At 42.0% G+C, this 9,992-nt stretch overlaps 1 long non-coding RNA gene across 1 annotated transcript; it reads left to right on the top strand.

The window, feature by feature from the left end:
* The first annotated feature begins 252 nt into the window (after positions 1-252).
* On the top strand, positions 253-3,635 carry LOC110951829 (uncharacterized). The gene is made up of 2 exons (XR_002595754.2): positions 253-645; positions 2,906-3,635. It is a non-coding gene; the product is annotated as an uncharacterized LOC110951829 (long non-coding RNA).
* Positions 3,636-9,992: the final 6,357 nt, after the last annotated feature.

Genomic DNA, 9,992 nt, shown 5'->3' with positions numbered 1-9,992 from the left:
CCTCTCAAGACAAACGGCATTAAACATGATTAATTGTGGCCGGCAAGGCGGCGATCTGACTCCACAGTCCAAATGCAGAGCCGCACTGGATTATACAATAGTTATACTCACACATAAGAGGCCCGTGGTGCTAAAATGCGCACTGACGGGCAGCCTGATGTGCGTAAAAATTTGAATAAAACAGGCATACTGTGGTTTAAAAACAACTGGACATATAGGACCTTCCAGAGCGCGCATATTTGCGTGTCGGTGGGAGCGAGCGCGCATTTGTATGTATAAACGCGTGTGTGCGCGTACACGTGAGGAGAGAGAGGGAGAAAGAGAGAGAGAGAGAGGTTTTACTCATTGTAATGCACAGAACGACCTGCCCTCTTTTGAAAAAAAGCGAGAAAGCGCAGCCATGCTTTGCAGAGGCTACAGCATCGCTCTCATTGGTAGTATCTGCTTCTCGCCAAACGGAGTCTTTGCCTGCTCGCCTGCTACACCGACAGAAAAAAAACGGGAATACAAGAACTCCACGATGCAAAGACCTGCAGTGAAGCAACGCTGCTTAAAAATGAGGTGAAAGATAAAAAGCAGAGCGCGGATAAATATTCGCAAAGCACAGTGCGCTGGGATCCACCATATGGCGTGGAGCAAGTCTTGGTGAGTATCTTCTGCTTTGCTTCATGATAGAAGCTTTTTGATCAATTATTGATAAAAACCGAATGTGTATTTGTGCTCCAGCAGTTGGTAGAGACGCGTATTTGCGCAGATTACAGCAGAAAAGCGGTGATGTTTCTGCATCTACGCTCAGATAACGGTTCCCTCATGCACGCTGCACTTGCCATTGTTATTGCGGGCTTTAGGGAATAAACCACATCGGAAGAAACGCGAACAAAAAACGGGGGGGGAAAGGATTGAAAATCATTCACCCAGCCTCGCAGAGACTGCACGGATCGTTTTAATGTCGACGGTTGCATAATCAATAAGAAGGGTTAGAGAGAACGGTGGGTTTCGGAGCCACATCGTTTGTTCGTTCGCTGCACGGTGCTTAAGGACAATAGGGGTCGTTTCCTTGTCGGAAGAGAGAGAGAGAGGGAGAGAGGGGGAGAGGGGGAGAGAGAGGGGAGAAGTATGGTGACAAGCTGTAATGAAGCTCCAAACGACCGCCGGTGTGAGAGTCGCCCGGTTTTTCAGGGGATGGGGGGGACGTTTCCGTCTAAAATGGCGATTCCCTTTGTTTCTGTGTCCCTCTGCTCCTCTGTTCCAGCGAGTGGGTAATGCATTGCAATTACCATATCTCCAAGCCTGCGCCTCTTCATTTTCACCGCACTGCCTTTTTTTTTCCACGCAGCGGATTTTTTTTTCTTTTTGCTCCTGAACAGTAAAATCTGGGCCGTCAGATGTTAGAACCGGTCACCCCCCCTCCCTCCCTCCCTCCCCCCCCCCCCCATCGGTGCAGTTACGGTGCGCTCTGGAGATCCGTCAGGCTCAAATCAGAGGGCAGGTATCGACTCCTAATTATAGACACTGACTTTATTTGAGCAGTTCTAAGGTCCACATTGGTAAAAATGCAAATCAGTGGGTTTTGTGTAGGCTGCAGCACCGCAGATTACACTGGATTAGAAGTGCATCTCTGTCAGCCTCCCATACAGTTAATTAGTATGAAAGGAATTCATCCCTGTGCATCTCTGAGGACAAAATGTGCGACACTTTTACATCACACTCAGCTTGCGCGTTATATAATCTCATCAAGTCAGATTCAACCTTTTACTGAATGGTTTTAAAAAAAACTCTTTCAGGGACTTAAAGTAAGCCCATCACATCAAGCTAAATGCAGCATTTGTTAAACTCATATCTCGCATCAGCCAGCAGGCTCAGGATGACATCCCTCCCTCATCACTCTCTGTGTGTGTGTGTGTGTGTGTGTGTGTGTGCGCGCGCGCGTGTGTGTGTGTGTGCGCATGAGCATGAGAGTGCATGTGCGCATGCCCATGAGTGGATTTGTGTGAGTGTAGGTACACGTGTGTTCTCATTTTTTTCTTTTTTTTTTGAATAGTGCAATGTTGCATAACCGTTCACAGCCAATGCCAGATTTGGGGCTTCACAATTTTTTGCGGGGCCATTGTTGGCATTTCCTCTGCGCGCACACACACACACACACACACACACACACACACACACACACACACACACACACACACACACACACACACACACACACACACACACACACACACACACACACACACACACACACACACACAGGGAGTTCAGCATCCAACAGCAAAACTATTTACACATATCGGCGATAAACGTACTCAGATCGGGAAATCGTCAATTTCCCTCCTAGTTTTCAAGGACACGGGGCAGCGATGAAGGGGACGTTGGGTAATATAGAGGAACATCTGTTTGCCTGGTGACGTCAACACTCCCCACCCCCCCTCTTCTCTCATCCCAATCCTCTTGTGCTGAAGGCAGATGCCTCATTTGTTTGGCTGGAGCACCATTAATCCCAAAGTCAGAGGAAAAGACCGGACGGAGAGAGATCAGTCCCATTTCGGTGCTGATGCGCTCTCGTTGCGCAGCTCGGCGTCCCGGTGAGTTTTTGCTGTTGGATGTATATAGAAGGAGAAAACCGGCTGCGCTCAGGACACCCGCAGTTTTCTCTTCAAGCTGCCCCCCCGTTTGCGATGTTTGCGGATATTTTAACTTGTGACCCGCAAGTAGAAGCTGCAGGCGTGTGTGTGTGTGTGTGTAGGGAGGGAAAAAATGTGACTAAAAATCAATATTTTCCACGTGGACTTTTTTTTTTTCCCTTTTTGGACGCCAAGTGGTGTTTCTATACAGGTCAAAGTGGAATATGAGAATCTGTCAAATGCAATTCCATATGAGGTTCATTTTGTGTTTTCTTTTTTTGTAGGTGCATTATGGGAAATTGGAGGACTTTTACGCTTTCTGCAGTTTGGAACTCGACGGAGACGCATCACACGGAGTCCTTTTCCGCCTTCCAAAGCGACCTGGGACATATAATTATTTTGCCCTCCCTAAAACTACCTCCTGGGTGTTTTGCGTAAAAGTCAGTCCTATTACCTTACCTCTTTTTTTCTCCAGTTGATTTTTTCCAATATAAGGTAGGCCTGTACAACAACGACAGAGGATTTGATCTGTTTTTGCAAGATGCTTTGGAATTTTTTTTACCTCCATTTTTGGCCAAACTTGACATCCAAAATCGTTTTTTAGTCACACAACACAGGCCTTGGAGGCTGCAAAATAGGTACATTTGTAGCAACAGAAAGGTTTGAGGTGTCTTCCATTTTTTTTCCCACAGTAGAGTGAATGCAGCTGATGGACGAACACACACTTACACACACTCACACAGAGATAGAAAGACGAGCGGGTTGTGTCTCTCCGTGTTCACAGCGGACCTTGATTTAATGTCTTACAATTAAGGCACGCGGTGAATGCCAAGAGATGATCCTCCTTTCTTCGCATGTCCGCAAAGTCAAGAAATAAATCATGAAATCTTTAAACCACTGGTTTTATATATATATATATATCATTTTGGTAAGTGAAGGTTTGCTTCTGTGTTTCCAACTGTTACGCATTATTCCTGTACTGTCTCTTTCATCAATAAAGCAAATACGCACAAAGGGTTTGTAAGCTGTGGTTTTATGTGAACATACATGCTCCTGAGTGCGTGAGGTGTGTGTGAGGTGTGTGTCGGTGGGAGCTGTCCATCCTCACACAGGCTGCCCGGAGCGCTGTCCACCTTCTGTGGTGCTGAAATGTGCGCACCACCGACCAGCCTTTTGTTTCACTCGCCTGCCGGTGCAGAAGCGCAAATGGGCCATGGCTCAACTGTTTTACTGTAGTACGGGAATGCGGTGCGGGCTCTTCGACGTATCAACTGTGCGTAAATACACCAACAAACGCACACACGAGCGAGTATATGAAAAGATATTGCAAAAAATCTTCATATAAGCAGCCCTTGAGCGCAGGCAGCCCGGCAAAGCTCTATTAGTCACTGTAGAAAATCGGGAAATGCGCAAATGGAGTGAGAGTGGTGTGAATGTTTTTCACAGCGGACGAGCTTATTTCATGTCTAATAATAAAATAAACGCGCCCCTCTGATTAACTCTAAATTATTACCGCTTGATTTCATCAATTCTAAAGTGAACACGTTGTGCAGCGACGCATTTCCCCCCCAAATACGTTTACTGTGAGAAAAATCAGTCGTTCCAATGAGCGCTTCTGCAGCAAAGCAGGTTCACTCTCGCCCCCTCAAATAACCTAAAAGGCCTCGCATGACAAGGATATTAAACTATGATTTATTTGATCTGCATATTAATTTCCATGATGGCCGTATGGAATGGAAATGAGGAGGAGTGCTGAGGACCTCTACGGGTACGTGCTCATATCTCCAATTAAATGAATAGTGAGAGGTTTGGAAATGTGGCCTCAACAAATGTTTGGACGCAGCACATGAACACAGACCGCTGGTTCGGTGAGTCTTGTGGCATTTGCACCGAATGAAACTACATCCTTAAAGCTTAGTGTGTCGCCTAGTGGCGTTCAGGAGCGAAGCATGTCAAACCACTGCTTCTCCTGGAGTTGAGAATTTGACATATAAAAGCAGACAATGGGATAAAATTCGTTGTACAACACTTCACCAGCCTAGCGATGTAACAGTTTTTCAATTAATTGCGATTGTTTGCAATCCACAGAAGAAAAAAGACTCCAATTTGCACATTTGACGGCAGAAAATAATCAGATCTTAATTAATGACATGAGCCTGTGCACATCATAGCTGAGAATGGCAGGAGGAGTGTTGGATCAATGGAAGAGAGGCCTTTTGAGGAGGGGGGTGATCCAATGATTTCACCAGCTCATTAATGTTTATTTCCTTAAATCCTTTAAATAAGCAATCAGATAAAGAATAAGAGGGAAAGCCTAAAGAGTCCTTAGTAGGAAAATACTGAGCTTCCATGATCAAATGCTGCAGTGACAGGAGCGAATCAAACACTCATTAGTCACAACAAATTTAAGAAGTCAGCAGCAACATTTACCTGGTCGGAGAGGTTAGAATGATTACAAATTAAACTGCAAACAGAATAAAATAAAGTGCAGCCTACATGCCATGTCATAAATACGGTACACTGCTGGGTCTCCATGTAGAGCAGCACATTACAAAAATGAAATTCCCTATCAGAACTCTACAGCCTTGGAGTCTGGCTTCCACTGATAACCAGAATCTTCAAAGTTGAATGAAATCCATGAGGCTGCCACAAAGCATGTTCATCATGCTCCTGCTCTGCCCTCAGCTCCTCCTGCATCCTGGACAGCATTAGAAATCCTTGCCTGCCCTCTTGTGTTAGAAATTAATAGACACTGTTCAATAGCAAATGAAAAATTCTTAAAAATCCCCTCCAGACATGTTTACGGACACATGAACTCACTCTGTGGTGAATAAAAATGTGGGTATTGTGCAGGTTTTCCATAAAAAAGCACGATGTGGTTAGAAAGTCTTAACTGTAAGTGCGAAACAGGCTTTATGTTTCCACGTCACACTGGTCTAAGATATCTTTTGGACTTATGAAGACACACACACACATTAAACTCAGGTGAGTTCATAGACACTTTCCATTTTCAGGACAAAAGCATAAAAACAAGCTCTAGGTGTCAAATTCTGAGCTTTCTGCAGTGAAACTCACATCCAAGAGGAGCAAGAAGGGGGCTTTACTAGCAAAACAGATTATATGATGTAAATTATAAATGTGTCAGACTTGGGAAAACGTGTGGAATAACCAATGAAATGTTAATACATGATAAATTCTTAAAGACATCAGGAGCATTTGGTAATTATGAGACAGCAGCGACAAATCGACATCCAGTGCAGTCAAAGTGGGTCAAAGACCACGCACTATGTGCATGTTTTATTCCGAGCTCTGTGATAAAGATGCATGAGCTGGTTAATAAAATATGCACAAAATTCTAATGCATTAAGGCCACTATGGTGTGATCTGGCAACCCACAAAACTAAACACAGCATAAATCCTAAACTTCTTGTTTTGCCAACATTCCAAAGATTTCACTTTGCATTAATTTTAAACAAATAAAAGCACAAAATTCTCCCATTAAAGAAGCTGTAACTAAGCAACTAAGTGGGGCCTTTTAGCTTGAAAAAGACCAGATTTAATTATAATTATCAAAACTGTCAGCAGTCAAATTCCCGCTAATTCAATCACTATGTCTGTTATTGATCTCATTGTTGAGGGCTTTGCTTCCTGTCATGCACCTGTGTCTAAACTTCTCTTTTGTTCCAATCTAAATTGATGCTTGTTCTCTTTTCTTTCCACAGTTTTGCCTTCACGGTCTCCTCATTACCAAAGTGCTGACGTACTGTGACTGTAATGGCTGTGGCACCGTCCTCGCCCATCTTGTCTCATTAGCCGGACCTGATTGGCCATGAAGGTGTTCTCTCGCCATCTAAGGATAAAGCGACTGTCTCGGCTACTCGTTAGATCATAATTCCTCAAGTATTCTGCCCCTGAGAGGGACATAAACTAATTGAAATATGCTAGAAAAGAGCTAAAACATTGACCTTGAGTGTGTGGAACAAAGTGTCAGACTTGAGTGTTAATGACGCTGCTCTTAAAAAGAACCGTCAACACAATCATTACGGCAGGGCAAGTGTCTAGTTTCTTTGCTTTCTTTGATTTTAAACTGAGCAACATCTGGTCAGAGTTATGTGGGATTTTAATTGGAGGACAGCAGAATTCTTTAAGGGAACTAAAGATTCAACATTGAATCAGCAAATATTGTGTTAAGATGAATGTGGATCAACTCAATCTAAGAGGTAATATACTTTAAAAGAAGTGTTTCTTCCTTTCTAAAAAAAAAAAAAAAGACCTTAAGGTTCAGTTGTACTTCTACTTTTAAATATTACAATGCTGAATGCTAAATTATAATATAATATTATTGGAAATGAAAATGCAGGAGAAACACATTTATGGCTGCTGATATTTTCAATTTTAGTACAAAGGACTTATTTTTTTACATGCTTCTTTAATCAGTGAAGTGGCTTTTACATTTAAAACTAGCTAAGGTGTTCTTTCACCTGTTTTTTAAGTCACAAGTCATGAACTCTGGATTGAAAGTTACAGAACACCTAATAAAAAGCGCACAAGATAAAACCATTTCACAGAATAGAACTACAGCTTTATACATTAAAATGTCTCTCTGCTCTGACCGCCGTTCTTTTCATGTTACGAAACGGCAAAGATGAATTTGGAACAAAACAATTCTTTGGCAAATGCTGTCCTCTCCGGTGGGAGATTCAGTGGGTGAAGGAGACTTTTCTACAAAGCTCCATTCCAGTTACACAATCATGTAGCTGTCAAGGTACCAAACTCAGAGTGTGAAAAAATCCACAGCATATTGTGGTTTCAATTGACAGGGGTGGATTGTAATCACTGCTAAAGGTACCTTTAATGCGAGCAGCACACATGCCATGGTAACCAGCCATGGCAACATCAGAGGACAAGGAGGGAGATTCTGCCCCTTAATGCATTTCACCTCATGTCTACTCTTGGGGAGAGTAATTATAAAAATGGCTGTTACTGTGTGGCTGAAATACCTGAAGTTAAGAAGAATGTGGTAGTTGGTCACACTGAATCTTGAAGCACTGCAGGGTTCCCTGGGCTACAGTGAACTTAAGAAGCACCTGTGGAGTTCAGGTACGACCACACTGGAATGATGAGAAGATCAGGTGTAAAACTGTGGAGATTTCCACTGTGATGAGCACAACGAATGGCTGCAGTCTCATGAGCAATATCATCCCCAAAGCCTTTGATTCTCTTAACGTTCTGCTCAACCATTCAGTAGAGCTCATTTTGACTCTCTACATCTTATTGAAAAAAATGTTTTACTTAATTCCACCTGTTTCAGCCATCTCTACCACTCAGTTGAGGTATCGTATACTAAGAAAAAGTCCAGTAGATGTCACTGTGTTTTGAACTAGCGTGCAGAGCAAGTTAGTCTGCTCACAGGAAGTTAGCATGAGCAAAAACACTCCTCACATGAGGCCTCCGTTTGCTGGGATTTTCAAATATGGCAAAGTAATACTTTTGACAGATTATAGTGTCTAAGGAGTTTCTGAACACAACTGTGTCATTTGAAATGTAAAGAAAAAAAAGATTTAAAAGGGTCAAATAATTTTTCTCAACCGTTTGGCAGAGGTCAATATTTTAAAAACCACCGGGGCTCTTCATAAAAAAGAAAAAAAAAAATGATTGTTGTTATTAGTGCCCCCAAAGAGATAAGAAATATAAAGAAATAATATTTTCATTGCCTATTTCTTGGGGAGGATGTTAAAGGGTTAAGGAATACATGAGAAATTTAGGACTGCACTTTCAGGACTGCTGATAGAAAGATAAAAATTAATCCCACAGGGACAGACTTTTAGCCCTGAGTCTGAGTCAAAAGCACTGGATCCTACAATCACCATGAAGGAACTCAAGAACAACTTTTAATTAGATCCTCAATCCCTGCAAGTTTTCTTGTCTTTCAAACGTGTTGCACCTGGTTTTCCATTATAAATCCAATGTCTCAAGCTCAGTTTGGATACAGTGTGATGGCATCAATCCTCACATTAGACGCATAAATGCCAATCAGGCAAAACATTATGACCACCGGCCTAATATGGTGTTGGTCCCCTTTATGCCACTATAAGTGATTACAGGACCTCTGGGGATGTGCTGTGGCACCAGGATGGTGCCAGTGAATTCTGTGGGTCCTGTGGGTTGCAGGGTGGGACCTATATAGATCAGTCTTATCCTGGTCAGTGGTCAGAATGTTGTGGCTGATCAGTTTATATATATATATATATATATATATATATATATATATATATATTTACTTTATAAACTGATACTAAATATTTTCTCAGGCTGTTGAGGAACAAATAAATTGAGGTTCATGTGTAAAATTGGTGATAAAGTGCTACTTGCAGATTTTTCTACATTGTGCAATAACAGTGGATCACGTATGTGCTGGTTTCAACACTCTGGTGAAGTTGGATCATTCCTCTACCCAGTGAAAAATTCAGATCTAGAAATACTTTGTTTCTCAAAATAAAGACATGGGTGTCATTTGTACATTTCTGACTATAACTTTTTCAGTGCTATAATTTGAGTCATATGATGGTCACTACAATATTAGAAATCTGGGTTTTTAGCTTAAAGAAAATGCAAAAAGGGCTGTGAATGTCAAAGAAAGCTGGATAAACTTAGCAGTTTTGCCTCGTTACATCTGACAGTCTTGTATAATTGTACTACTCCATGCACACCAGAAGATGGCAGTATGAGCACAAGTAAAACCTGGTAAGAGTGCAGCTCTGTCTGGGGAAAACTGACACTAGAAGTGAGAAATATACTACTATAGCGAAACAGAAACACTACAATTTTGGGGAGACATTTGACCTAAATTTAAAAAAAACAAACAAAACTAGAAGCAGGCTAAAAGAGGAGAAAATTTCTGCTTTTAACAGATAATCCTAATGCAACCCTTGTGACTAAGAGATTGGATAAGTTTAACAATAAGCTTGAATTCAAGTGGATAAACAAAACAGTGGCAAAATAAAAAAAAGAACATTCATCAACACACTAAACAGATCAAGATAGTCTATAGACATTGGTTTCTACTATACAAAAATCCTGATTCCCAGTGTTAAACAATCTGTATTTATCCCAGGAGCATCCATTAAAGCATACACAAGTGGATGACATCAGTAAATGATTGCAGCAGGACGCTAAATGGTTTCTAAAACACCGTTATGAAGAGTGTCTAACACACACTCAAAGGGAGAGAAAGAGCGCACGAGGTATTGTTTGTCATCCTTTAAATGCCATTAATTAAAACGTTAACCTGATTGGGTGGAGAGTGAGAGGGGGAGAGGGTGTCTCTGTCCCAATAGGCGAATCCTTTTTAATAACCCGCCTCGAGATAAT

The sequence above is a fragment of the Acanthochromis polyacanthus genome, chromosome 20 (genome assembly GCF_021347895.1).
Source record: "Acanthochromis polyacanthus isolate Apoly-LR-REF ecotype Palm Island chromosome 20, KAUST_Apoly_ChrSc, whole genome shotgun sequence".
Taxonomy (NCBI): domain Eukaryota; kingdom Metazoa; phylum Chordata; class Actinopteri; family Pomacentridae; genus Acanthochromis; species Acanthochromis polyacanthus.
The sequence above is the reverse complement of the archived record's forward strand: the minus strand, read 5'-3'. Positions and strand labels throughout refer to the sequence as shown.